The sequence below is a fragment of the Harpia harpyja genome, chromosome 11, assembly GCF_026419915.1.
Source record: "Harpia harpyja isolate bHarHar1 chromosome 11, bHarHar1 primary haplotype, whole genome shotgun sequence".
Taxonomy (NCBI): Eukaryota; Metazoa; Chordata; class Aves; order Accipitriformes; family Accipitridae; genus Harpia; species Harpia harpyja.
Genome location: NC_068950.1, coordinates 45,843,524 through 45,871,222, shown reverse-complemented (window position 1 = coordinate 45,871,222; position 27,699 = coordinate 45,843,524). Strand labels below are relative to the sequence as shown.

At 44.8% G+C, this 27,699-nt stretch overlaps 1 long non-coding RNA gene across 2 annotated transcripts in view; it reads left to right on the top strand.

Annotated features, from left to right (window-relative positions):
* The window catches only part of LOC128147750 (uncharacterized), a 49,469-nt gene extending 27,065 nt beyond the window's left edge, over nucleotides 1-22,404 (top strand). For both annotated transcript variants that reach the window (XR_008237091.1, XR_008237090.1), the window contains exon 5: nucleotides 21,847-22,404. This is a non-coding gene — a long non-coding RNA (uncharacterized LOC128147750). The remainder of the gene's footprint in view (nucleotides 1-21,846) is intronic.
* Nucleotides 22,405-27,699: the final 5,295 nt, after the last annotated feature.

The window sequence follows — 27,699 nt, the reverse complement described above, 5'->3', positions numbered from 1 at the left end:
TGTGGGGAGATGCCATGGCAGGCTGCGGCTCAGCCAAGGGGCTCACTCGCCTTGGCCCCGACCCGGAGGGACTCTGAGCAAGGCCAGCTCTCAGTGTCTATGGGGGACTCTGACCCACAGAGGTCTAGCCTTGTAACTTCACACTTGCATGGAAATGAGGGGTTTTGTAGCAAAATCTTGTGTGCTTTGCATTCTCTAGGTATGCTCCCTGAAAAGTGATGCTAATGCAGGAAGACGTGAATGATTATTTTGTACTGCTCTCAGCAGTGGTTTCAATATTCTTATTTTCTGTTTATTGCCAGCACTTTCTTTTTCCCTTTTCAATACTGTACTTTTTTTCTTTAATACATGACTTTTGTTTCTGTTACACTTATTTATTATAAGTACATAATTCTGCTACTGGTTGCACTAATGTCTTTTGGGCACTTTTTTCCTTCAAAGATAGGGAAGGAAAGAGGAAAAGAAAAGAGTTTTAGTTCTTCTTTTGGGCCTGGTCAGTGCTGCCCACAGAATGGGTAGATTTGCAACTTCTTTTGTGAGAGGCTCCTTCAAAATACCACGCTCCATACTGCTACCTGTCAGTGACTCTGACTTTTGAGGCTACAGGAAAGTTACCTAGATACCAAGGCGTGGACTTGATTTTATATAAGTCCATGCTGATAGAGGAGGTCACTTGCGTTGGATGGGGCATGGGTGTCCAAACTGACACTACACCTGCTGGGTGTCCAGCATGTTGCTGATGGGAAGCTGCCGCCGCGCTTACAGGTGACGGCGTGGCTCTTGGAGCAAGGTCAAGCTTTGTCTGTCAAAATCCCATGTGTGTGAGTTCATCCCTGCCCTTCCCTGGTGTCCCAACACAAGTCCAGCCTGAGTTTGTCTTGCCAGGGCAATGGAAGCCAAGCGGGTGCAGCACCCCTCTTGTCAAGCGGTGCTTTTACATAAAGCCATATGTGATCTAACCATTAGAGAAACCACCTTGTTCTCCTGTGCTTTAGAGGGCTGCCTGCACCCGTTGCTCCAAAATCCTTTGCCTTCCTGGACCCTGGAGACGTGCTTGCAGGGCATGTGAGAATGCTCAGATTTTGAGAGGATGGAGAAACGAGGCAGGGACAAATGGTTGTGTTGGCAGGATGCAATGGTTAGGGTTGATATACTGTGGCTGGTTAATACCTGGCCTGGGGAGTTAGAAGCAGCTTGTGTCTTTATTGTTTGTTTTTATTTTATAGCTTTTGGCAGATACCCAGAGAACTAGATGAGTCCCTTTTTTTGTTTTCTCCTGTTACAACACCCCTCCCCCCCCAACAGCCCTATGCTATGCACCACTGAGTATATAAACATAAAAAATAGCCTCTGACACAAAGCAGTACTTCGTTTCTGCAGGAATGCTGTGTACTTCTCTTGTGAACCAGGGAAGTATTGTCAACCCCGTCTCATGAGCAGGGAGCGAAACCCCAGGGCATCCTGGCTCTTCTGCAAGCAGTAAATGGTTTCCCCTTAGAGACGACGGGGCTGTGCCGGCAGTGCAGGAGTTGGAGTAGCTTCCCAAGTCTCCAGCTGAACCGGGGGATTCATGTCCCCTGTTTGAGTCCGGTTTGTTATCCACAGCCATTTCCTCTGTGTGTTTGTTATTGAATTGGGGAACACCTGGCAGACACAAATGATGAACTCTGCACAAGGGTGAGTGGTTTTAGGTGATATAACTGGCATTTCTCCATTCAGTTTCCATGAACTCACGTTCATCCCTAAAATATTGGAACTCAGTGAGCAGCACAGCTCAGATAAATCTCAATGTTTTCATGACATTTCTTAAAGAGTTACAAGTTTTCACTAGCACATAGACAGTAAATGGCTACATTGTTGGTTTTTTTAAGAAGAGTCAAAGTGTTTACCCCAGCTGTGGTTCTAGAGGCTTTTGACTCTTCTGTATATTAAGCAGAGAATTCTGGTTTTCTATTTTTTTTTTTTTTTAAATCCACTGATTGAATTCAAGACTACTAAAGCAGGACCTTCAGACCAAGAGACTTGACGGGGGGTGGCAGTGAACTGCGTCACTGAGTCGCCCGTTCCTTCCACGCTGGCTTCAAGCACAGACGGAGGGTGTGTACCACAGATGCTACCAAAGACGAGCCAATGAAGTTAACTTTTTTCATCTTCATCCATCCTCGGGTACGGCTCGGGGCAGGAGGGTTCCATCCTGACGGGAGGTGCTTTGAGAAATCTCATGTGTATATGAAACATACCAATGCACACCTAAACAAATATGTAATATATTATATATACATGCATGTATATAGGTATGCATACCTATGTGCACACACACACTAGCTGCCTTCCCCCGTTGTTTGAGGCCCCCCTGATGGGATCCTGATGCCTCTCTCCTTGGAAGGAAACCCAAGCGTTCCAGTGTGTTCTGCCCACTTACCTCTGTATGAGCAGAATGAAACAAGTGCTCCATTACGGTGCAAAAAAGTCTGTGTTGAGTGATTTGGTGTGCCCACAGCCAGCGCAAATGTGCAGGACACGTGGTCTGGCTCCTGGTAACCCACACCGCCTTCCATTGCTGTTCACAATAGGGAGCAGCATGGAGCAATCCTCCTGAGGCGGGTGGAGTGCTAGATGATGCTCTTGCTCTTCTCCAGCTCTATTTTTCCCAAGAGTCTCTTAAAGATAAAGCTGTGAGCTGATTTTACATACCTATCTGTAGGGGATGTTGCCCTCGTGCTGTCAGGACTCCCGCTGGCTGCCAGAGTCGGTTCGTAGCCGTTGGGCTTCTTCAGCCCATGGAGCCAGCATGCAGTGTACTGTACGTGACAGATAAGCCAGGTTCTCGCTGAACTCTTCTTGAGCAATTTCTCTAATGTATTAGGCATAAACAATCTTTCTTTCAGAGTCAGGCATGCATGTCTCATTCTAATTATTTTTTTCCCCTCTAACCCGTTTTTGTTGAAGTTGTTGCCACAAGCAGTGGTGATAATGTTCTCTTTGCATTGTTACTATAGAGAGGGGATCTGCTATAATTATTGCTTAAATTGAGTTTTTCTTCATTGAAAATGTTAAAATAGCTGTGGATGCATGATAATGGATTCATAGATCTACCAAATATGTCATCTTCAGGCCAGGCAGAGATGCTCCTTCCGTGTCTCGGTCATCCTGCTGTCGTGGGTGTGCAGGACAGGACCTGGCTGCGCTGGGGATGCAGGCAGGAGAGGAGGCATGAGACATAGTGCGGGCGGGTGCTGCTGCACCAGCCGCAGCAGCATATGGAGTGCTGCATCCTCTGTGCACACACAAAGAGCTGCAGTACTCATTGTCCTCTTGAAAGACTGTCTGATTCCTCAGGCATTGTCGTTAGCCAGTGGCAGGTAGCTTACCTATTCTTCTGTGCCTTTCCAGAAGGACGGCGTTTACACCACCAAAAAACATCTGAGAAAACACTGCTCCAGCAGTGCTGTCTGCTCAGTGGTTGAGCCATCACCCAGATAAAGCTGTCCCAGTGCTTGTGCTACTTGGCATAATGGGATCTAAAACTACGCTGGTTGCTTACAGTCACTGGACAGTTGTGTTCCAATGTTTTACAGGGCTACAGCTGAGCTCTGATGTACGTGAGATGTGTTCATCTCAGACCCAGCCTGACATGATGCTTTTGGGAGTGCTGTCAGCTTTCAAATGTGGTTTAGTATTGTCTGTTTTAAATGCAACTATCCTTAAAGCTGGGTTAGCTCACTGCCAGCCTGGACAGGGCTTGCGTCAGCTTCCGTGCCAGCTTGTAATGCTGTGAGCAGTTATGGGTGTGAGCAGGGGCAGACAGCTGAACGTGGGTGGCAGCAGCAGAGAGGAGAAGCTGATGCTGGAAAGTCACTCAAATTGCTGCTTTGAGGAGGCTGCAGAAGGAAGACTTGAGCAAAGAAAGGCACAAAAGCCATGGGCCAAACTTTCATTTGATGGCATTCATTTATCCTGGGGTTCTTGCTAGGTCCTTGAAAATCCATTTTTCTCCCTTCAGAGTCCCTTTGTTCCTGACTACAGAAAATGTTAAGAGACCTCTCTTTGGAAACTGAAGCACTGCCCGTTAATTGCCCCCAGAACTGCTGTGGAGCAATGCTACCCTCGCTCTCACCTTTGCTGCCTCAGCATAGGCAGCAGCAGCTTGCGAGCAGGAGGTAGCGTAGTTTTCTGTGCGTCTTCACGGGGTGCTGCTGTGGGGCCTCGGCTTTACCGCCCATTGCCGCGGGCTCAGTGTGTCGGCTGCTCTGTGTCTGCAGCACAAGCCATGGTAGGATCCTTCTTCCTAGTTATTCACTACTTGGGGTGTTACATGGTCACCCAGCCAACTAATGGGATGACGTGGCTTATCTTTTTCTCTTTTAACTGGTTTCCAGTGTGCCCCAGTCACAGTTGAAGCCCACACCAGAAGGTCCTGTGCTTTTCCAACAAATCCAGGCAGGTGTTGAACCTGTTGATATGAGACTTGCTGAGGCGCAGCCTGAGATGCAGCTCAGCAGCCTTTGTGGTATGTGAAGGCACTTCTGTAAGCATCTGGGGTTTAGGAGAATGACTCTATACATTCATTTCTGTAAACTGGGTTCCTAAGAAAATGAGATTTAAACAGTGGTATGCTCTGTTTGTCTAGGTTTTTCCCAAAGGTCTTTGGAAGCTCTTAGCTAAGCCAAAGTAACATTGAAAGAAGGATGGAAATCTTTAAGATAATCAAGCACTTGCTTTCAAAAACAGGTAGGAAGCTGGGTGGGTGGGAAATGACCTCAGCTCAGCCAAATGCTGATATGTTTATATTCTGATGGAATTAGACCCTGAATGTGACCCAAATCCATGTACAGTCTCAGTCAAGCCCATTTCAAACTTTTTGGTAAGTCTCCTATTTATCTGAAAAAAAATTCGTCTTACCCTTGTGTGGCCAGCGGAGATCTGTCTGGTCTGTATCAGTGGCCACTGGGAAGACACATGGAAACACTTTCATGGCAGCTACTTTTCCCTTTAAAAAAAGAAAAAAGTAAAAAAATTTACAAATAATTCTCTCTTTTCCTAGCCCTGTCTTTAATAAAAGTCTAATGAAACCATGTCAAAATGGGTGAGTAACTGTTAGATGTATAATTAAACCTTCCTCTGTAATATGGGGCACTGCAAGATCAAATGAATTATGAGATTTCCCTTCTGGATATATTACCTTACTGAAAGCTGTCAATATTTTTTAACAAGAAAGACTGAAAGGATGTGGGTATTTCAAAGAATGGGAAAGCTGTAAGCTACGCAGCTGTCTAAAACTAGCTCTGAAAGGAAAAAAGTATAGTCTATAAAGAAATATTATTGGTTGTATTGACACCTGAGACGAGGCGATGCCTTTAGTTGACTGGATACAGTATATCTTAAGTGTTGTGTTGTTGTTGTTCTGAGCCCTTTGTTTACAAGTTCATTGCCAAGATTTAGTCCTGTAATGGTTTCTGGTTGATAAAAAGATGAAGAATGTGATCGATGGCATTTTAGATGCAAACAATGGATGCTTGATTTTGTCCTCTTTATCACATCCTTACGGGAAGAAGAAATAGGTATGAGGAGCCCTTCACAGCTGGGGAAGGAAATGAGGCTCTGGGAAGACTTTTGAATGCTGCTCTGAACAGATTCCAGATGCTGCAAAAGAGCAAAGCAGCTTCTAAAGTGCAGGGAAAAATAAATATTTTTAAAGGATTTCAGCATATTTAACATAAAACATGTTGATTTATAAGAGTCTAATTATTACAATCATTAAAAGACCATGATTACCATTAAAAGGCTATTATCAGAAATGAAATGCTAAAAACAAATGGTATATATTAAATAGGATCATACATATTTCATAGAACATATTATACTGCAAAATAAGTTGTCATGTAGCCATGGCAATGACTTTTAAGTTACCCTTTTTGATGCCTTAATGCACTGCTCTGCATGTTTTAGTGTCACGCCTCTGAACATGCCCAGCACTCAAAAGCTCCAACTGAGAATGAATATAAAGGGGCAATTATACACCCAACCGGTCACTTGCATATATAAATACTGTTTACCGGCCCAGGACACGTCCCCCGCAGTTGCGGGTGTTTAAACAGAAGCTGGCAGTTGTGGGCGATCTGGCCATTTTTCGTCTCCGAGGACCTCGCTGGGAGCGGCTGGTGGCAGCTTAGCTCCGCCGGCCCCACCGTGGTCCCGGGTGCTCGTCCCTGCCTCCGGGTGCTCATCCCTGCCGGACGGTCCCCTCGCCTCCCTGGGGCTGGGCTGGCCGCCCTGCCGTGCCTCCCTGCCGGGGGACGCTGCCCTGCCCGGGGCACTGCGGCTCCAGGTTCCCCTGGCAGGGCTCCGGAGAGCCCAGCCGTGACATGGCTAGCTGCGCAGCACAGCTGCGAAAAAAGAGTTCGTTTTCTTGCTAGTTAGTATGCAATGGTTCGGTGCCTCATAAGCTTAACTTTCAATATCGGGTTTTCCATGGAGTTCCCGGTACAAGGCATTTAAGCTTCAGATGTACGTGCCTGGATCTCACAAACCACAGGCAAATGTATTTATGAGGACCTAGATTGTCTGCACTTCTAAATGCCCCCTAACTAAGAAAGTTTTCAGAATGCAATTAAAATGCAAAGGCCAATATTGACGTCTCAATTAAATTCAAGGCCAGGATAGGTAGGAATGGTTTTATTGTAGGCAATGGGGCTACTCCTGATCGTCTTTGTTCTGAATTGGACATCCGGCTGCAACAACTTTTTTTTAAAAAAAAGGGGGTTCTGAAATACATTTGTGCATTTAAAGTTCATAATGTTTTTATAGATATCCTCCTTTTTCATTTTATGTCCGTCTCCTTTTATTTTGAGTGTTTTCTTTGATTTTTGTGTCAAAGAGCTGATAGGTACAGCATGTCTGATAAGATCCAACTGAGATTAAAATAAATTCTGTTTTGTGGTACAGAAGAGAACAGTTTTTACATATCAGATCTCATAAAAGCAGGAGAGATGTATGTGTGGTGGGTGCTGAACTCTCATTTACCCTCTCATTATATCCCCTGGAACAGAAGCCCGTGCTCGGTCCTGACACTGCAGAAGCCATTGGAAGGCTTTTATTACAGCGTTTAAACACCGAGCTGTTTCTTCTGTCACAAAAGCTTCCCCGACGCTGAGGAGTCAGAGATGTAATTATCCACGTGAAGTTCTTGCCGACGGTGTGGAATTCCTTGTGAAAAACCTCTCCTCTGTCACATCAAGTTTGTTTTGCTGTCTGGGCTTTCCCCATTTCCCCCTCAGCCGGGGCCGGTATTTGAGCTCCTGTGGCGTGGCTGCCGCCAGTGGAGAGAGACCGGCGGGTGCGAGCGGACGGTGTTCTCCGAGAGGAGGGCTCCAGGGCGAGGAACTGTCACCGAAATACACCCTGGAAAATGTCCGGGTGCCTGGCCTGGGAGACAGCTCGGAAGACAAACCCTGGAGGCAGAGTTGCATAGACCTGGCTGCGTCAAGTAGGGCAGCTTCTTGTTTCTTTCTTAATATTTCAACACAATGCATTGTGATCTTCTCTTTTTATGGGTACGGCATGCTCTCTTTCTGTGCTTGTTTGGCTTTTAAAGAGGCATTGTAGGAAAATATTCCAGATTGTGCCTTCATTCTTCAGTTACACATTAATTAGTATGTTCAAGGCCAGGCTTTATGTCCTCACCTGTCTGGGGATTAAAGTACGTCTATCCAAGGATGTCCCCACAGGCCTCTCTCCTGCAAGGCTGGGGAGAAGGGGCTGGACAAGGCGGGGGAGAGGCTGGTCCGGGCAGGAGGAGGTGGGCAGCGGGAGGAGACCCGCCTGTGTAATTAGCAAAAGAAAAGCAAATGGGAGTGAGTCATGGGAGAGCTTTGAACACTTCAGGTACCCGAGTAATGTTTTCTCAGTTCACTTCAAGAATGCTTTTCTTTCGTGGATCAGTGTAAATACTGTAGCTTCAATAGGAGAAGAATTGGGAATCCTGTCCATTTTAAAGGGACAAAATTTCTTGTCCTATGTATAACATTATGATTAATACCTGGTTAGATTTTGATTATTGAGCTGAAAGAAAGGGGGGAGAGAGGTGCAGTTTTGTGAAATGCAGCTCTGTTTATGTTAATCCATGAAAACATTCAACATGACACATACCACTTGTTTTGTTGTTGTCGGTCCTCAAGCTCCTTCTTTCTCCCCCCCCTTCAGTTTCTTGATCAAAAGTATTTTTCTTCAAATTCCAAAAGAATAAGGATTTCCACAGCATCTCTTAACTCATTCTTCCAAAGTAGTAGGTTCAGAGGATTATTTTCCTCCATTCTTTCCCCCCAGCTCCACTGCTGGTGACTCGCATGTTGCCGTCACACTGGTGTTAGCGAGTGGCCAGGCCTGCGGAGCCACGAGCTGGCACAGAGCAGCGAACCTGACATCCACCCCCGAGCCCTTTGGGGCGAGCTCCCGCCTGGCCCAGCACTTAGGATGGGGATATGAGCCAGGATGAGCACCGGGCGTCATCCAGGATCACCCCTTGAGGGCTGCATTCGCGTGTCCTAGCTGGTGTCGGACAGCATGCTCTTCCAGGCAGAGAAGAGAGAAAAGAAGAGAAAAGCCACCGAAATCTGCCTGCTCTTCATTTAGCTTCTGTGTATTGCACGGACTGTGGTCATTAGCTCAGGATTACCAGATCTAAGCCTCAGAGTATGGAGAAAACAGTGTTTCCAAGTGTGTGAGTGCATGTGCGGGAGGAGTTCAAGTGGGAGCTAAGCTGAAGGTGAAGAAAGTTATTTTGGTTCATTTTTGTTGTTAGCTTTGCTTTGGTTGCAGGCTTTTTGGTGACTGCGGGTGAAACGGTGTTATGCGACTGCAGCGGTCGTAGCGTATGCCTGCACCCAAACGGCACACCCAATGCATGGGGCAATATTGCAATCATGTCATCGTTACCACCATCAGAGTGCCTTAAACAACCTTCAAGGTGACACCTAGTCACTCAGAAATTACACAGATGTGTTAGATAGTGACATTCATGTCATCCTGACACAATGGTGACATTAGCATCTAATTATCTTGTAGTCAATTTAACATCAGTCACATCCTGTATATCATGTATCGTACCACCTTGACTTACTGATTCTCCCGGGGACATTAAATAAGTTCAGATCACCAAGAATTCAGGTGATCAAGGAAGCGTTCAATAAATTCGATAGGCATTGTGGCGCTGAACTGTGTTTTGAACGACAGGGCAGTTTGCTGCTGTAAGGCCTGGATAAACAGCGATGCACATAATGGTGAAAATGAATGGAAAGAAAAATGAGAAGCTTGGACTCAGAAAACCAGACAGGAATAGCATTACGGCTGTCTGGGTTCCAGAGCCACCCACCTCGCTGGGACCTGTTGTCTGCTGGACGTGGCAGCAGCCCTGCCAGTGCAGGGCCGAGGAACGGGCGTGCAGGAAGCACGACAGAAACCCCAGCTTTTCTGGGATGACCATCCCAGTGATTAGCCCAGTGCAACTATAGCTCACCCAACTTAAATTTGTTCAGCTTCTTCCTATTGTTAGGGCTTCACTAATTTCTCATTAGCACCAGCTGCAGCCAGGGTTGTCAGGGCATTATTGTGTGAGATGGTGAAACTTAGTTTGGATGAGCAGAGGACAGGGTGATCATTACTGTCATTACTGAAGACTGATCGTTTCATCCAGACATCTGAGCCATCACTGAGGTTGGTCAAGTAATAGGAGAAAACAGTAAGTAATGTATTCCACAGAAATTCCAATGTGAGTGAGATAAACAATCCGCATTAAATGATTCAGCCAGTTATGCAGTCCTGAAGTCTTCAAATTCTGCTCTCATGTGAGATGCTCATTGTCCCCAAAAGAGTGAATTTTATTGAATAATATCAAACTCTTCTGTAAGAGCATGCACATTGCTCTAAAACAATACCACTATTCTTACTAATAAGCGCTCCTGAAGAACAACTGTGATGTTAGGGTTCTGGGAGTCTAGCCACCAGAATGTTTTCCTCTATTTAATTAGATAACAGTCAACATATTTCAGAAATAATGTCTCTCCCTCAAGAACCATTTGTTGTAAGTGTCAAGTTTTCTGTTTCTCAATTACCCTTTTTTCAGGAAGCATTTCTGATTTTGATTGATCTTCAGTTGTTATTAATGCCTTCCTGGCTGTTTTATCCAGAGATGAGAACTATAAATTCATATCTCTGAAGGTAATCATACCTGTATTACAGGCTCCTCACAGAAAATAAAACAAAAAAATGAATGCATCTTTACATGTCAGTATTATTCAAATGAGTTCTTATTTTTCTTTTTTTATGGGTGACCTGGTTTGGGGGTAGTTTTATGCATGTTTATTGTGTAGGTAATCACACCTAAATATTATCTTCTTGCTTAGCACTTAAGGTCATTTAAGGTAATTGCAAAACTTAGTTTTAATGACATGGTTAGTAATGAATTGCATTGGCTACCCAGAGCAGTTGTCCTAATGTTATCAGTCAGCTGCTTAGATACTCACAAGGGAAATCTTATCGTTATTCACAGAGACAGAGAAACAAACATTAAATTTAATTGCACTACGGAGCACCAGAGTCATAATCTTTATATGACAGTTAATGCTTTCATTACTTATCAATTCACTTATTGTGTTACTCTTTCAAAAAGCTAAGCATCTAACAAATAGAAGTAGATCTTTCTCTTCTACATATGTAAAGACAGATAAATGACAGAGTATGTTTGAATAAGTATACTGAATAATTTTATTTTATATGAATAGTTTTACTAACTCCTGATGGCATCTTTATATATCTTGCTAAATACATTTCCCTTTCAAATTTAGAAAAAAGTTTTCATCCATTTTATGTAGGCCTTATTTCAGCAAAGCCCGCAGTACCTCATTAGACTTAGGCAGTTCCTAAAGCACATCCCTTTTCAGAAGCATCCTTAGGCACAGACCTAATTCATACAGCTGGGATTCACAGTGTGTCGACTCTGATCCAGCAGGATTCCTACATGCACAATTAACGTTATGTACATGAGCAATCCCGTGTATGTCGACAGTGTTTCTACATGTCGAAAATTAGTCGTGTCCTTTAGTACCCTCCTGATTGTTTTCCTTCAATGCACTTTACCTGTTTAAATATTTGGAGGAATGAAGTCTATAAGAGAATCAAAGAACAGCAAGAAAGTCCAAAAGTCATATTGAAATTTTGATGCTACTTTAATGAGTTTCATGAAGTTTTTGCATGCAGTTGTTTTATGTAGAACCAAGCTGTAGTGGCCATTCCAAGCTAGTGTTATCAAAGAGCTGCTGATCTCCGATTTCAAACTATATCTGATAATAAAAACATGGCCCCTGATTGATCAGTCTGTGTGGACACCTAGAAGGAGCTAGTGGAGTGCGCTCTGTGAAGCCTGCTACTTGGTGTTTATAAGCCACATGTTATTGCTGCGGTGTAGTTGTGGTAGTTGCCTTCAATGCAGTCTAGCTTCTTGCTGGGGAAATAACGCAGAGTGCTTGAAAATTTCTGTTTGTTATCTGGAAAGAAATTAGATTTGGCCATATTTTCTACTACCCATTCAGATATGCATGATTGATAGAGGCAAATACAAACAAAAAAAATACAGCATCTTATCAAGTTGCCTGCCCAGTGCTAAGGGACATAGGTAACCGCTGAGCCTCTCTGTTCCATGCTGGCATCAGAAGAGCTATAGCCATAATTTTGCCTTTAATTAAAACTAGGGGTTGTTTAATTTGTTGCCTGCAATGGTATTGGAGATGTATCCAACAGCAGGCACAGTACATGCCAACTTTTTTCCGATTCAGTAATTCTTGCTATGCACCTCTACTTAAGCTCGAAAACCAAAACTCTTCAGCAGTCTAAGTCTTTAGCTTATTTTTAAATGATTATAGTGCTGGTAATAAAGCTTTCATGTGGAGTAAGGAGATGAACATTAAAGTAGTCAGGTTAAGTGGCACAATAATTGAACCTGCTAACAAATGGGGGGAAGCCCTTTTTGTAATAATTTCTTTGCTTTGCATAATATTTGAGTCTAAAGCAAACAGGTTTTTTTCAGTGTGCTGTTGATGTGTGTATACTTGATGTGCCATGTTAATAAAGCACATGAAAATTGAATAATCGGCAGGTTGTCCTCTTAACACGCAGGCTTGCCATTACCCAGAGTGCGCACAGCAAATGAAGAGTTCAATAATTCATAAACAGTGCTTTGTGCTTGGCAGAATTGAGGAAGTAAGGGTAATCCTGCCTTATAATGCAAGATCACCCTGAAGTAAAGCCCTTTAGGAAGAGCAAACCTTAATAAACAAAAACTGTCTGGAGCCACTGATCTTTTTGTTTCAGACAGACAGCTCCGCTGTTACTACATTCCAGACTCGTTTGATCGTTACGGTTTGCATCGCTCTCTTTGGGCCCAGCACCCTCCCAGCGTTCCGAGATTTTGTTCCTACATTCACTTTCGCTGGGCTCCTGCTGCTGCTTTGCCGGCACTGGGTGATCTGCTGCCTGGCCCTAATGAGCCGGCACAGACAATGGCTCTCTAACTAACTACGTCTGCCTGTTCGTCTGCTCCTTGTGCCCCTTGGTCCAGGGTACCACAGTGCATTCAGAGAGGTGACGCGCTGTTTGAGGATGGCTGAGAGTCGCTCCCCCAGGAGCAGCAGTGGAGCTCAGGATGGATCCCCATGGGGATGCAGCTTCCTCAGGCTGCCCGCTGCCTGCTGCCCGCTGCCCGCTGCCCGCTGCCTGCTTCTGGCTGCCCGCTGCCTGGGGACCCGGTGCCGCCCTGCCTCTCGTCCTTCTGCCATGCTGTCACCATCAGGACCCTGCTCCAAAACACACTGTGACCGCGTTGTCATTTCCCCATCTGATTTATGTTTCTGTGCATTATCGAGCGGCATAGCTACCTCTCGGCATCTCTGCGTTGCTGTTTCCGTCCTCCCCATTACTGTCTGCAGATGCTGAAATGCACAAACAACTTAGTAAAATCACTCTCTTAGTGCAGGATCCAATGTGTTTCTGTCATTTTTAATACAGCACCCAATTTACAATCTTCAGCACACTTACGAAGCAGTAAAACGATAACAAATTACCAACCTCATTTATTTTGTTGCATAGTTTGTTTTGTAATTATCGAAGGATGGTGGCTGCTGACTGGCAGGGCTGGCTCTCGGGCTGCGTTGGGTGCGTGTCTGTCTCAGGAGCGGTGAATGCTCCCGACGTGGCGTTGGGCATTCGGTCACCCTCGGAGGAAGGCCGGCAAAGCCATTCGAACGTCTCTGGTTGGAAGGAGGGCTGGCCGTGCCGTTTCGTTTCGTGTTGCTTCGGGCGAATCGCCCCTCGATCGTGACTGAAGCCGTGACTGAAAGGCCTGGGGCCCCGGGTGGCTCTGGCCAGAGCGATGGCTCCGCGGCGCTGGGCAGCCCCAGTGGCTCTGGTGGCCCGGCCCCCGTGGTTGCCGGCCCTCAGCGGCGATGGCCAGTGCTCCGGCAGCGCCTCGGGGCTGTGGAGGAACCGGCGCCTTCCCTTCATCCCTCCCCTGGGCGGCACGGAGTGGCCTGGGACCCGTCATGGCTCTGCCCGGCGCCCTCGGCTTTCCCTCAGCCTGCGGCAACGCCGCGGCCGGGCCCCGAGCAGCGCAGATGGTGTATGATTCTTCCTACCAAAATGGCGCTCAGTGCTACTGAGGCAGCGTGACTTCCCGGCGCTGTACTTTGTGCATTGACTTTTAATCTACGGGATTTAAATGTGCCTCGTAATTGTGCGTAAGATTGATGAATGCAGTGTTAAATTGCACGTCTGGGAGGGTTTTTTAAAATAACAAAATGTAAATTGCCAAGCTTTTCTGAAGTTTACAAAATACTTATCTATAGGTCTATCAGTTTGCTACCAAAAGCCAGCCAGGCTTGTGGTACTAATCATCTGTCTGGGTGGCATACTGAGGGGAAAATGTCCAAATTAACAGTTAACGTAGATTACTTAATGCATAAACTTTCCTAGGCAGAACTAATGTGGCTTTTCTTTGACTTAGTCAGCCATTTTTCAGTCTCTGTTTCAGGGAGCCCTGGGGTTTGCTTGAAAAATGAATCCGGCAGAAGCATGTTGTCCAGAGCCGTGCACTGCTCCACGGTGGTCTGCAGCATCTCCCTCCGACAGTTCTGGTGCCTGCAAATCCTAGGAACCCTGAAAGCTGCCAGTTTATTGTAATATAGTTTGTAAGAGAATTAAGTTTAAGGCAATCAGGGGAATTTTCCTTCTGAATAAGAGTGTCCACACAAACATACAATGACATTTAAGTAATCTGCTCTAGATTCACAACTCTTGTTAATTTAGATTAGCTTCTGCCAAGCGCCTTCTTGAAGATGAGCATGTTGGTGTGGGGAGGCATTGAGTTTGTTTGTGTTTTGTCCACAGGGCATTTGTTGCCAGGAAGAAGTTTCCACCACGTAATAGGACTATTGGAAATACTTCTGCATGTCTGATTGTGGTGCTCGTGTTCCCCTCTCTTCATGGCGTTGCCTTTTCAGACCAGGTGGCTGCTGGAGGCGGAGGTCTCCACCGTGGTATTGCTGTCCTCGCCAGCAGGCGCCTGTTAAACAAACGCCCAGCACAGGGGAACTGGTTGGACCCTGCTGCCTCCAATGCCCCAACACCCTCGTCTACTCACCGACTCGCTGGGTTCGTAACGCCGTGCTTACAGACTGAGAGGAGTATCGCCCTTTCCCGGGACGTGGTGCCGAAAGCGGGGCTGCAGGCTCCGTGCCCGTGGTGGAGGATGGGTGACTCCGAGCAGGTGAAGCAGGAGCTCAGGGGCGCACCGAGCTGCCCTGGGGAGGTCCCACCTCTCCGGCCGAGGCACGTTGCGTGAGAGCTGAAGGGAGCCTGTGTCGGCACCCCTGGGGAGCGGCAGGTACCAGGGCAGACGGGGAAGTCCAGCCTGCCAGTCAAATGAGAAATGCATAAGGAAAATCGTCACACATCTCATTTTTAACTGTCATTTTTTTTTAATGACTGTTACTATTGGATTCTTCAGAAAAACGCCTCTCCAGGCTTAATGAAATTTGCAGCCTGGCCATGATTTAAGCCTGGTTTGTAAGTGACGCTAAAGGTGATGTGGTTAAACAGTTGCCACATCCTGTATAATGCCACAGATAACTGAGACTGTAAAAGAAAATACAAGCAATATCTGCATTAATGAGCAAATGAATTTGCTCTGCCTGTGCTAATATTGATTTTTTTTTCTTCACTTTTTGCAAATCCTGGCTAATGAATTTCCTGGCAAGAGTGCTTGCCAAAGAAGAAAGTTTTGGTCAAATGTTGTAAAATTTTGATGGCATATAAAGTGAGGGTTTAGATCCCAGAGTGTATTTGCTAGAACCCAATTGTGGAGTTCATCTTGCCAAGAAAAATATGAAATATTATCTGACTTGCTTGCAAACAGGCAGCAGACAAAATTACTTCCAGGATGTATTCAGTGAATGGCTTAAAACTCCATAAAAGAGAACTGCGGTCTCTGAGGCAAAGGCTGTTGAATAGTTAGAACAGTTACTTGCTGTATTTTATTTACCTAACTCCCAGTGCACATTGCGACCTCTTAGAATTTCACAGCTGAACATATCTCAGGAGCTTCTGCTGTAATACTCAGTGCTTAAAGTCAAGCTAAAAAAAAATCTTGTTTAATTATAGCAGTGTTAAGGCCCATCTCCTCCATGGCCGAATGACTAGAAGGCGATGTGATCGATGTGTGTCCAACAGGGATGTATCAGCTAGTTGGTTACCCACGCATCTCCTCCCTCCCTAAAAGGTCCTAGCAATAGTCATTGCAACTCTTGTCTCTCCTCTGGCTAGGAGCAGCAGGAATAGGAGGCTTTAGTCTAGGTGTCTAGCACTTTTCAACAGCACCTCTCAAGCACTGTACAGAGAAGGCTAGTGGTGTTAGCCCCATCATTTCCAGATGGGAAAATGAAGCAACAGAGCTTGTGGCTAGAGGCAGACATGGTCAGGATCTGAATGAGCCTCTGTTGTGTTTGATGTCATTGGAGTTATTTTAATTTTAAGCTAATTTTTTCTATTGTCAGACTCAATATCATCAGTGTCACTACCACGCCTATCTGCAGCAAGGCCATCGCTGCTGCTGACACTGTGGTCATGGTGTCACTGCTGATAATTTAAGTCTGACATTAGAAAGATTAATTTACTATGAAAATGACCCTCGAGAGACTAGTTCACACACAGGATGAATCATATTTGAAAAATTGGATGTCTCCTTGTTTCAGAAGTTCTAATTAACTTTTTTAACCATCAAAAGTAGTGGATACAGATATATCCTGGCTGCCAACAATCAAATATTTGTGCAAATCTTTTCCTGCTCTTTGTGAGCTCATGTCAGATACTCAGTCTGACCAAGTGCTTGTAGTTGCATGTGGTGCAAGATGGATTAGAATCAGAAGAAAGAGTAAGGTTTTTGCATAGGCCTTGCTAGCACAGGAGTGTTTATCACATCTGAAGATGTCAATGCTCAGTGTAGGCTGTCTCCAGCCAGAGGTCTATGAAGCAGCTTCCTTCTGAAAAACATTTGCACAGTGCCTCTGTTATAGTGGGTGGTGATATGGACAATTAAGAGCAGAAAACTTTTAAAATATTGGTTTAGAAGTGCACTATTACGAGAATCGCCAGCTCTGCACAACCCTCCAAAGGTGTACATGCACTGGCTGATTACCAGAGACTCTGTTTGGGATGTGTGAGTCTGGAGAACAGGAGAAATTAAACCAAACTTAATGTTTTAAATCTGAAACTTGCTAAGTTTTCTGGTAACTTATCTGCTTTTCTTTTTTTCTGATGTTATTCTCATTTTCCTCACTGTTTCTCCTGATGACACCTTTCATCCAATATTCTATAAAAGATGATAATACAAAACTCTCAAGACACGGAGGCTATGATAAGACCCAACAGTGACTCTAACTAGGGAATTTCTGCCACTTAAGTATTTTTGTCTTACTATTTTGACCTGTTTTATATGCCCTAGCAGCTTCTTACTTTAGGAAATTTTGTGTCTCAGCCATTCAGAAAAAGCTGGGATATCTCTGAGATATGTTCGAGGTGAGCTAATACACCTGCTTGCACATGAAAGGTGTAGGAAGAGGAGAAAGAGGATATGACACAACCAGCAGCATGAATTCAGTCTAGTAGTCTGCTAGCAGTAGATCAAAAGAAAAGAAAAAGTATTTCCCTCTTTATTTTCTTGACTCGTGTTTGTGAAGTGGGGTCATGCAATGCCTGCAAAACACCGTTCCTTACATATTTTCAGTCTGAGACTTTGGGTGCTCAAAGCACTTCTGCAGCAGACCTCCAGGGTTTGGTCTGCTTTTCTCTGCAGAAAGCCACATGTCTGCGTTCTTGGCTCAGTGCTGTTAACTGTCCAAACCATCATCTGAACATTAATAATGGATTCTGAGCAAGCTCTCTAGAGCAGTGATATAACTGTAAAAACTCCCCATATTTCCCATGCACTTTCCTCTCTCTGTTCTCCCAGGATCAAAAAGCATGAGCTCAGCTCAGTGCAATTGGAGTGCCAGCCCGAAGGCGTGTTTATGCAAGGCTGCCGAGGATTTTTCTAATGTGGATTGCTGAGTTTGGTTTGTAAGAGCTGAGGTTGGTTTTGCAAATCCACTCGTCCTCTGTGAATTGCCATATTTGTTGAGGTAAGACAATAATTGAAAACAGTAATTTCTGGGTCCATGTGCCAAGGTGCTAGAAGCAGGTTCCTTTCATTGGAATGTGAAATGCGTTGTTTGAGAAGGACCACTGGGATGTGTCTGTGCCTAGCCAGTACAACTAGTGTCTCTGCTGCTGAGTTACTCAAGGATATACAATTAAAGGAAGCTCTGAGTGTGCTCTCACCAGGACTGCTCTCCCTGCCTCGCCTCGGTCCTGCTGCACAGCTGCAGTTCAGACTTCAGGCTCCTGCTCTTTCTCACATCCGTGCTAATCAGCAAGGTACTACTCATGCCAGCGCTGTCAGCCGTGCCTGCAAACTGGCCTCTCCCTGCCGGTTCTGGGGCACCGGTGGGATTTTTGTTTCATTTCATATGTAAAAGCTCTGTCTTGAATGTATATGGTTGAAAGCTTCCTGATGGCTCTTGCTTGGAAACTTGGCACTGATGAAGTTGGAGGACAGACAACTCATGCATTAGATTTCTTAGAACAGCTTTCTTGTTTGAAAAGGAAAAAAAACCCCAAAACCTACATTCACAAAAAAGCATTTGGTAGCATGTGTCAAATCCATCTGCACATGTAAAACATGAAAAGGAGGTGAAAACTGTTATTAAAATGTAAATGCCAAAATTCTGTAATAGATGGGAGATTCAAATGACCTTGTTTCAGCAATAACCAACCATAGGATTCCCAATTTATCGGTCTATGTGTACAATAAATACATCTCGTTCAGCATCTCTGGCTGACGTTTGTGGGCCATCCTGTGCACAGTGCCTGGGCTACTCACATCCACTGCTCCAAAACCAGACCGTGGGCTGGCAGCCAAGAGATGTCAGTGACCTTCCAAGTTCATTTGCTTGTATTCACTAAAGCAACTCAATTTTGAATGCAGCTTTTCCCTGGCCATCTTCTGTGGAATTTTGTCTGAGCTTTTGTATGGGTGTGTTAAACAAAGGCAGACACTTCTTGTCAGTGAGAGGCATTATTTAAAAGATGATAGGCTCCTAAAGATGCAGTTAGGTGCCCGCTAGGATTTTTCTGAGAGCTTATTTGTTCTGGAAATATGCCTAATTCATACTAGTATCAGTATTTTCATCAACTTCAATTTCAGCTGGGCATCTAGGTAGTTTGGAAGGCTGTCTGAGTGGTTATGAGCATGTATTTATACCCCAAACTCCTCAGAAGTCAGGCCTTTCACTATTGCCATGACGGATGACAGCGGTAAGTTCCCGAGTGGATCGTTTATCTCCCAGCGGCTGCTGAGCCTCGGCCGGCCGCACGGGCCGGCTCTGCCCACCACTTTCAGAGCTGGGAAAGAGGGCAGCGCTGCAGCGGCAGGGGATGCGAGCCGTCGGGCGCCTGGCACTTGGTGAGGTCTGGAGAAGTTCCTCCTGGGCTGGGGAATGTCATTTGCGTCGCTATCTGCTAGACCGAGAAGCTGTTGTAGAAGGTCTTTGATCTTGGCGCCCTTTTAAATTTCTTACTGCCAAAATAGCTTCTGCCTGTGGGGAGTGCGGGAACCAGGCACCATATAGCAATAGCAATGCGAGCACTTGGAGCAAAGATATTAGTGGACAATGTAATAAGTGAGCGAGCAAATGAATACCTCGGGCCATTTATCATGAGCCAGATACGCAGGCAGAGCTCTCTGCAGCTCTGTTAAAGAGAAAAATAGCTCCATGACAACTTGTCTGTCAGTGTCAAGGAGACTCTCTAATTTACTGACGTCCGGAGATAGCTGCCTCTGGGGGAAGGAAGATCGTGGTTATCTACTCGGGCACCAGCCAATACGCAGAGCATGCTGTGCGCTATATTGAACGGTGCTGGTAGCGCTGAGATGGAGGAAGAGCCTTGCCCGGTACATGCAGTGCTGAACATACCTTTCTCGAAAATTACTCTGGAGATCTGCCCAGATGGTGTACTACATCTATTTCTCCAATGTACCAATTAGCATTTAAGCAGGCAATGTGGATGGTTACTAGCACTTTCTCAGTGGGTCTAGTATTGGGATTTTACTACTTTCCTTTAAAAAAATTATTGGCTGCTACTAGCTAGCTGGCAAGCGCAAACTCCGGCACCTGTGTTGCTAGCTACTGCCTGAGCGAGGAGCAGCACGGGTGACTGCTGGGCCATCTGCAGTGTGTCACACGCCGTTTGCACCGCTGCGGTGGGGAGGGAAGGATCACCCGGAGACAGGGAGCACAGCGATGGTGACCCTGAGATGCAGTTCCCCACCCCCGGCGTTTTTAAGGCTCCACACCTCGACGTCTCCCTTCGGCTCTGACGCGGGAGGACAGGCACCGGCGTGCTGCCGGGCAGGAGCGGGCTGAGGGCCAGTGCCGGCACAGCCCGGCGCACTGCCAGGCGTGGGAGGTATTCCGCTGTCGGCAAGTGGACAAGGGAACACGTTCGAGTGGGGAAAAGAGTGTTTCAGATTATGTTCACCTTTGATTAAAAGGCTGTTGGGAGGATGTTGTGAGAGGATGGGAATGTACTTCAAAGTTGTTTTGGATTGACAAGTAGTGATAGCACGTTTATAGGTACAGATGGGAGAAAAGTCAACCACAAAGGGAACTCAATTTTATTTACCATTAATTTTGACTTGCTTCAGCAGATGTTTGCTGGGAACTGTTTTAACCTGCTTAATTTGTCTCGGTGTAAGGGGAAGCAGATAGCCTCAATTAAGAGACTGATTAGTAAGTTCTTTAATGACTTTCAGTAGTTTTAGTCATTATTGCTGATACAGGATGCTGAATCCTGGGAGCTGGGATTTAAATATTACATAAAATCTGAAACACATCACAGTTATTTGTATCCAGTGAATTTGCTACTTGTCTGTTTCCCTTCTTGTCTGTGTGGAATGTTGCTAGGTATTTGCTGCGCGTGATGTTAAATTCTGATGTACGCAAAATGATTTTGAAACGTGTGATGCCACCCGCTTACCTACCGGGTAGGACAGAATGTTCCCTTGGCCCTCCTTCGGTATGTCACTCAGGGAGCTAGTTCTGATGGACCACAGGGAATCAATGGCAGCAGATCCCTCAATAGGAATTTAAGTAAAATGTTAAGACTAACAAGCTGGGTTTTTTTTTGTTGTTGTTTCTTGAAGCACTTCTAGTCAAGAAGTTTACAAGAGCAAACATAATGCAGTAAAACCTCATGTTAGCAACTGTGTTTCAAAGGATATATTATACACAACCTTTCAGATATCTGGTATGTATACACTTTCTTTTTTTAATACCAATACATATACGTTCGATACATACCTCTTACATTAACAGGGTAAATGGCATAACTCCGTGGCTGTTACATTTATTCTGCATCCCCTAACATTTTTGCCTGCATCACACCTAATAATCCATCCTGTCTGGGACTGTCCTTAATGTTTGAAGCTTCCATGATTGCTGGGCAGCAATTGCCCATTGCAGACATCTGAGCGACCAGCCTGCAAGTCAGCTTTTCCTCTTCTGCCACGCAGAGAAGTTTATAAAATGGACCGAGTCCTAACCAACAGCGGGTCACATTTTTGGTTTTGTGGTGTTGATGAAAGGGAAGTTAATTGAAGAATGTTACTCAAAATACTTGTCTGAAATGTCTTGGGTTGGGCAGACCACCGACAAGCCAAAGAGAGCTTTGTGGTGCCAGCAGCCACGCAGCAAAGGTGCCAGGGCAGCCGGCACTGCTGGAGCGCAGCAAGGGGACTAGCACTCCTTCAGGAAAAAAAACATTTTCATCCCTGTTTTCTGCTCTGCAAGGAATTCTGAGATGCGAATCTTTTTTTTCTTTTTTTTTTTTTTCTCTCAAAGAATGAGAGTGAAGTAGTTGAGACAGATGTGAAATAAAGTTAAAAAATAATGTTGAAATGAAAGATTAATGTGCTCTCTTGAATGTATAGATTCAAAACAGGGTACTTTGATGTTACTGAATTGTTTTGTTTAATTTTTATTTTTCTGCAGCCTAATTTTTTCTAACTTTGCATATTTCCCATTGTTCATATATATATGAAGTTGTGAGCAGAAAAGTTTCAACAGAAAATTTCCAAACACCACAGACCATGGGGACAAAGCACTAATATTTCAGTATCTTGCAGTGCTATTCTCTTGTTTTTTTCAGGAACTGACCATGTGCAGACTGGTGGATAGAAAAGAAGGCAAGTAATCTGGACTGTGGTTGTGTCAATATTTGTGTCAAAAATATTACTGGGATGAAGTGGACCATTGACTGGGTTTCCCTCCTCACTGCGCCCCAGCGTGGCTTCAGTTTCTCTGTCTGCAAAAGAAATGCATTACTGTTTACTTCCTCCTCACAGGTATGATTCATGACTCTTGCTCAGGCTAGGGTAAATTTGGTGGTAAAAACTGCGAATCATTATTAGGAGGGAGGGATGACACAGTCTGTGTCCCAGAAATCTTGCAATCAAAAACTGTGGTGTGAGCGCACCATCATGCAAAGACATGCTGGGAAGCCTCAATTATCAGCCTGCTTTCTGGGGAATTTTACTGCCTTGTCCTCCTTCTCGATATGTTTCTGTGTGCTTATTTTTGTGTTTCTCTGAACAAGTTCTGGCAAGTACCATGAAAGCTTTTGCCCCTTGCAGTGAAATAATGGAAGTTTTTTCCATTGCACTATTTTATGAGTGCATAAAATTTCATAACACTTACGGAAGTTTGCGTTGTGAAGCAGGTGGCTTGTTAGCCTTTATTTTATTTTACTAGACTCATTTGTACGCATATAATATTAAATCTTTGTCATAAGTTTGTGAATTATGCTAAGATATTGTCTGATATTGCTATCTGAGGAACCTGAGGAATCTTTGTTGGTGGTGACTAAGCAAGCAGGTATATTTATCTAGTCTAGATTTTGGTGTAGTGTTTAAATGCTCCATATCAGATAGGAGTGATAAGGCATAAGAAAGGAGAACAACTGTGAGGCCAGATAGTGGCAATCTGCCACTGATGGCTTGCATATAAATTTAGCCAGCTAGTTTAGGTTCTCTCTTCAATCTATTCTTGTTCTACATAATTACAGGCGTGCTGCAAGCCTGAACTAAGTGGGGATAGTATTTCCTTGGTATGCATAAAATGCCGTGGTAGCTAGCCTAAGAGCTATCTTGGTAGGCATGCAGAGAAATAAGGAAAAGAAATTCAAATGACCCTGACAGTCAAGACTCTGGATTGCCTTCTAATCCAGATGTTCCCCCACGATACTGCTGGGGTGCTGGTTTAGCAGCAGTAAAACCTGACTGCGCACTTCTCTCTCTGCAGGTTATATTCAGCATGTGCCAGCAAAGGCCTTTTTAAAGATGCTCTGCTTTCACCAGGCGAAGGGATTTTTAAAGTTCTGGGATGTAAAAGGGGGGCTTCTGGCTCTCTTTATGCAGAAGGCAGTTGTCAAGTCATTGTTTGCCATGATTAGATGGTTACTGTGAGTGTCCTGCATTACAGTGAAACCTGTATTTATGCCCCCCCACACTTATGGCCACCTGCTTTAGGTGGTCACTGGTGTTAATAGCTGATGAAATCTCATTCCCTGGGAAATGTCCTGTCTTTTGCATAATCCTTCACTCTCTAACAGGCAGCCACCTGCCTGCCATGCTTTGGCCACCTGTGGGCCTGCCCAGCTGTGTAAATTGCATTGCAATCAGCGTGGCAAGGCAGCTCGAAAGAGGCACCACTCAGCACCGGCAGATTACTGTGTAACATGTTTTCAAGCCATTGACTTTTACATTGCAAACAAAGTCTTTTTATTTGACCTTTTAAATGCTCTGTTGCAAAACGCAGAGGAAGTGCAGTGACAGCACGTATGTGGAAATTGCTTTCATGCTGATTTTTGGTGTACTTTGGCCCATTACAGTGGTTACAGAGGTTTCTTTTATTTTATTGTTTTCTTTCTTTTTTTTGGTAGGGGGGTGGTTCCCTAGGGTGTCCATTATTAATATGTTTAACCCATTAATGGCATCCCTGGCTGTATTCCCAGCAGATACATCTCTAAGGCTGGAAGGAGTGACAGGCTTGTCATCTCAAAGATGCATATTCCAGCCCTCCTGCAAGCGTTCCCTGCTTCACTGCAAGTCCAGCACATGTGCCAGGATGAACTTTTCTCCTGGCATCTTATCTAGTACAACTGATTAACTTTTCACGTTATGCCATCTAGCTTCCCCCTGCACTGCACGCAAGCTGAATGCTATTTTCTGTCTGTCACTGTTCCCGAGCCCTGACTGGGGGAGCCGTTCTACCTGCATCTTACCTGGCCACATGCCTGCAGCCACAGAGAGATCAGGCTGGGAAGGGCTGGTCCAGCAAAACACTTAAGTGCACACTTAATATAACTACTCTGGTGCTTAAAAAGGGGTAGGGTCAAAAACACTGGGTCAGTGCCTTGTTTTGCCTAGGCAACAAGTTGCTGGGGAAGGATTTTGATTTAATCGGATGCAAGAGCTCATGTTGTCCTTGCTTCTGCCTGTAGTCTTTGGTCACAGCTTTTCCCCTGGATCTCGAGCGTGGGTTTTCGAACAGTCACCCTGCTCCCGCTGTCCTTGGGACACAAGCATTGGGAACACGATGCCTGCAGACTCGAACACAGCAATCCACTCCATCACCTGTGAAATGCTAGGCTGGCAAATTAAAGCCAGGGCTTAAAATGAAAAATTGGGAATAGATCCAGAACTTTCACATTGCTTGGGATTGTGAGATTCATGTCTGTTCAGCCCTGGAGTAGTGAGACCTTGGACACCTTGCAAAGGGGAAAGAGGAGGGAAGAAAACGAGGAGGCTTTCTGCTAGAGCATCTTTGGGCATGAAGAAAACCTGGGATCAGTTGTTCATCTTGAAATAATTTTATATCCTGATTCTGAACATTATTCCAGACCAAGACTCTAATCACATGGTGACAGAGTTACACAATTGCCGTCGTCTATAAAAAATGAATTAACTAGGAGTAAGAGACACTGACTCTGTAGCCTTCTTGCTCAGCGACTCACCCTGGCTGCAGAGATCCACCTTGAAACAGACAGCACAGGGCCCTCGGCCGGCTGCCCCGACCCAGGTGGTGCCCACGCCGTCGGGCTCCCTCCTCTTCTGCAGGAGGCAAAGCAGCAGCAATTCTCTCTCGTTTGCTGTCTCCGAGCAGTCATTCTTGTGAAAAGCTTCAGTTTTCAAATGTCAGCCTCTTTGACCCAAATGTAAGCTCATTGTGTAATTAGAAGCGTGGCAGGCAGCTCCAGCGCTTGGCCATCTCTCCCTCGGCCGCGGCCACGTGCCGTTGGGAGCGCGGTTTGGCAGCGGCTGCTGAGCCCTGGCCAGCACGACCCGCTGGAGCCGGCACAGCAGCTCAGCGCCCAGGGCGGGCGCAGCACAGATGTTGCTGCCTCTCACTCATCAAAGGCTTATTAACGAGTGCTCAGCCGGGCACGGGCTGGGGGGGTTCTCTGGGCTACAACAGAGTGACAATAGCTGCCAGGAATCTCACTTTTTGGGGATTTTCAAAGAAAAAAGTTTGAAGAGGAAGATACTACTTAACACGATATGACAGATGTATTTACACTAGCAGAATTACATTGTATCTTGTGCTTATTTTCACCAGATTTGAAAGGAAGTTGGAGATCTTGGCCAAGAGATTAGAAGCGTGGCCACATTGTCTGAGGAGTTATTTTCCTCTCACCATGCTCATCTGAGTTATCTGGCCAGACCGTAATCTTAATTACTTAGGTGGGTATAATCCAGGAACAAATCCTCAGCGTGAAGTTAAGCTGGTGTTGATAAACTCAGGCTTGGATAATATCGTTTAGTGTGGTATGTATGTGGCTGCTGAGCATTAGCTGGAGCATGGCCACAGTGGCAAGCCCACAGGTCTAGGATCTGTTCCTGCTATGACCCTGAGGATAAGGACAGCAAAGTGCTCTCTTTTGCCTTGGGCTTTCCAGTAGATTTAGCCTTGGTTTCTCAGTTCACTGGTAAAACTTCAGGTAGCAAAATACCCAGTGTTTGGATATTAACTAGGTATTGAATGTTTCAGCTGAGTGCTATTAAAGCACTTAAACAGCAGTAAAGTAACATGAGGCATCCTTTTGCCTATAGATATTAATGGCAGAGTGCGACTGACTTCAAGTCTTCATTAGGACTTCCATTTTTCCCATAAATGGTGACAATGAATAACATTTACAGCTTCTGTTTCAGTTCTCAGGTAGGAGTTGTGTGTATTTTTGCCATTTATACCAGAAGTCAGCTATTCATTGACTTACTAAAATACGTTATTCCTCCCTGCAAATCTTGCCTCCTTTTGCATCCTTTCGCCAGCATGATTGCCACAACAGCACTGCTGAGGTTGTTTGCAATGAATGTGCAGGTGCACTTGAGTCTTTTTTTGTGGCCTGGATGCTGAAGGACCTGTTGGTTCTTACAGCGTCACTGTATCTGGGATTGTCGTTTGTTTTATGCTAAGGCTGGTGGTAACACTTGCTCGTGTTTCATGTTTCATATTTAGTGGAAACACTGCTTGCACAAAGAGTGCAGCCAAAATTTTTGAAAGGAATAGTTATTTTGAGGGCCTCCATTTCCAAAAAAATAAAAAATTAAATAATATGCTGAGAAATGACATGCTGAAAAAGTTGCAAGCTGAACACACAAAGCAGTCAGTCATTTTTTGAAATCTTGACCAGCAATATTTTGGCTTGTTAGGCACATCTCAGTTTACACATACCAGTGCTCTATCCAGAAGCCAATATGTGCTTTGATCACTGAGAATTAAGTCAATACATGAATGTGTAGAAAACTCAGCCAAGGGGAAAAATCTGTCCTACAGCAACTGTAAAGAGGTGTTGATTTATTTATTTGTATTGTCACTCAAAGAATGTTGCTACAATCACATTAAAGTATTAAATAGACTGTGGCTGAAAATTACATTTCAGACAGCCGAAGCAAGTTTTTCTGTTAAAAAAGTAAAATAAAGCAAACACAGAAAAGAAGCTCTGGGAGAAGGAGCCACAGGAAAGCAGTAAATCTGCAAAACAGAAGGGTAAAACACGCTGTCCAAAATATCTCGTTTGAGATTTATGGTGAACAATAGTTAAGCACTAGTGAAACAAGGCACTCAGTCTTTAGCTGACTTCACTTGTATGTAATGATTGTCACCGGACTGCAAGATGAGACCTTAATGATCTTTGTGTGTAGTGTGTAGCTAAAAATTCACTTCAGTAATCTATTCTCAAGCCTCTTTCTGTCTGGAAAGCTTGAGAGGAAAGTTGTGCAGCGGTGAGGGGAGGATCTGGTGGTGGAGCCTTGTGATGGACCCACTCTTAGATGGTTCAAGCTGCAGCGCTGAGCACAAAATGCAGCTTCTGCAGTGGCGATGCTGGCAGAACTGCAAACAAGGGATTACAGTATTCCCATCTAGATGTTACTAAGCTGTGCAACTGCTTTCAGAACAGCAAGGGACCAGGCAAGATTTAGTCCAGGAAATGTTTATAAGATAGCAAAAGGCTGTTTCAGTTACATTTTAATATGTGAGGCTCTTACCTCTCTGTTGACAAGCATAACTCCTTGACTTTTTGCAGATGTTTAATATGCATATAATAAGCTCTGGAAATGTGTTTGGAGTAAATGATTATTTTCAAGGATAAGAGAAAGAAACCAAACTTTCAGTTATGGTTAGGATTTTGGTTTCACCAGTCAAAGTTCCTCTTCATCTAAAACATCATAAACAATCTTTTCAGCTGTAGAAGGGCCTGTCAAGAGACATATATAAGGATGTGAAGTAACAAGTGGAAAGGCACACATTGACTGTCCCTCAGGCTGGTCTTGTTAAAAGGTACTACTGACGTACATATTACAAGTTTTTATGGAGAGGGTTTTTCTGGAATTGTTACATCAACACCTACGATCATTACAGCAGAAAAGAGACCCAGAGGGATTGATTTCTTCTGCAGGTTTTGAGTCTCCTTATTTTGAACACTTAACGCTGTGAATTTTCC